The sequence below is a fragment of the Bos taurus genome, chromosome 10, assembly GCF_002263795.3.
Source record: "Bos taurus isolate L1 Dominette 01449 registration number 42190680 breed Hereford chromosome 10, ARS-UCD2.0, whole genome shotgun sequence".
NCBI lineage: Eukaryota > Metazoa > Chordata > Mammalia > Artiodactyla > Bovidae > Bos > Bos taurus.
The window spans coordinates 85,163,291-85,164,961 of NC_037337.1; the positions used below are offsets into that span (position 1 = coordinate 85,163,291).

At 67.4% G+C, this 1,671-nt stretch overlaps 1 protein-coding gene across 6 annotated transcripts in view; it reads right to left on the reverse strand.

The window, feature by feature from the left end:
* MIDEAS (mitotic deacetylase associated SANT domain protein) overlaps positions 1-1,671 on the reverse strand; it is a 72,539-nt gene that overhangs the window by 39,111 nt on the left and 31,757 nt on the right. The window lies entirely within an intron of this gene.

Genomic DNA, 1,671 nt, shown 5'->3' on the forward strand with positions numbered 1-1,671 from the left:
GAGCCGTAGGAAAAAAAAAGGATCCATGAATTTCCAACCAGGGATGGCTTCTCCTTTCCCCTTCCTCCTGAAGCCTTCTAACCACCTATGAAAATGGTACATTTCTCTGACTCGAAAGCGGCATGTGCACACCATCACTGGGGGGTTCTGGAGCAAGACAGATGATTTCCTTGCCTCAGCCGGCCCCCACAAGGAAAGAGAGGCTTCTCCGCAGAGCTGCGGTTCATCCTCCTCCATCAAGGCTCCAGCCTCAGTCCTGGAGCTGCAGGGCCCAGCAGAGGCCAGACCTCCAGGAGGCCACCAGGCAGGCTCCCCCTGCTGGAGCAAGCCAGACCTCCCCTCCCCCCTCTTCCCCGCCCGGGTCACCACTGCCAACAGGGATCCCCTGCACACACGTGCCTAGGTGGCCTCCATAGTCAATCAAGGCCAGCCAGCTCTGGCACAGCCCACCTTCCCCTGAGGAAGGCTCCATAGGCTGGCACCCAGGTCCCGGTGGGATGGTGGAAGCAGGAAGTAGCCACTAAAGTTTGTGACCGACAAAGTTTTAAATGGGGGAGAGGAACTTCCCCTTTCATCCTTCCAGCAGCTCACTCTCGAGGCTGGGCTGGAATACCCAGGCTACCCGCCACCCACCCCCACCCCCACCCCCGCCACCCCGAGCCCCGCTTTGGCTGGCAGGTACCTCCTCCAGGCCTGGCTTCCTGAGGCTTCCTTGGGGTTGAAAGCCCCAGGTCCTTAAATCCAGAAGCCTGGGTGGGGGGCCCTGGAGGTGCAAGCGCTCCTGCATGAGTTAAGTGAAAGACTCGTGTGACCACCTCCACCAAGCCGGCCATACGCAGGGTCCAGAAAAAGACCCGGGCTCCCGAGCTCCGCACGGGAACCACCAAACGCACCACCACCAGGTGAGGCGGCGGGAGGGCTCCGCAGGCCCGAGCGGCGCGGGGCGCACGGGGGCGACCACGGGGTAACAGGTCCGAGGTGCGCCAGCAGGGCCGGGATGAGGCCGCTCCGCCTGCCCGCAACGCTCCAGCTTAGGCCTCTGCTGCACTAGCTCCGGTTCCCCACCACCTCCGTCCCCAAAACTCCGGACGCGGGCGCAGTTTCCACGTCCACTCTCCGGTGCAAGGGGAAAGGCTCCCGCGCCAAGTTCCCGCAGCTCGCGAGCCACCCCACCCCGCCCCGCGCCTCCCGGAACCCGGCTAGGTCATGCAAGCGAGTCCCGTAGGACACCACGTTTCGCTCAGGCAGAGGAGCAACCGTATTCCTGAGCCTGCCGCGGCCGCCACCGTGTGCCTGGCGGCTTGGGAGGGTTTTCCTGTCGGGGCCGCGCCTGGGTGGGCGGGGGCCGCGCGCGAACTGCGTAGCTGCACAAACACGGCGGGTCGGCGCTGCACACGCCGCAGCGGGCCCAGGGGCGCGGGCCGTGGAGGGGCGCGCGGTGGGGCGGCAAACGCACGTACACGCGCGCGCTTCCCCCGCCGCCCGGGCCGCAGAAGTTGCCGCCGCCCGGCGCCCCCGCTCCGGGCCGCGCCTGCAAACCTGCAGCCCGCGCGCCCAGCAGCCGCCTCTCCTCTCGCGAGCCCGGGGTCCCTTGGCCGTCGCCGCCGCCAGGGCGGGCTCTGCGCCGAGCCGCGTGCAGGCCTCGGCCGCCGGCCTGGCAGCCCCACTTAC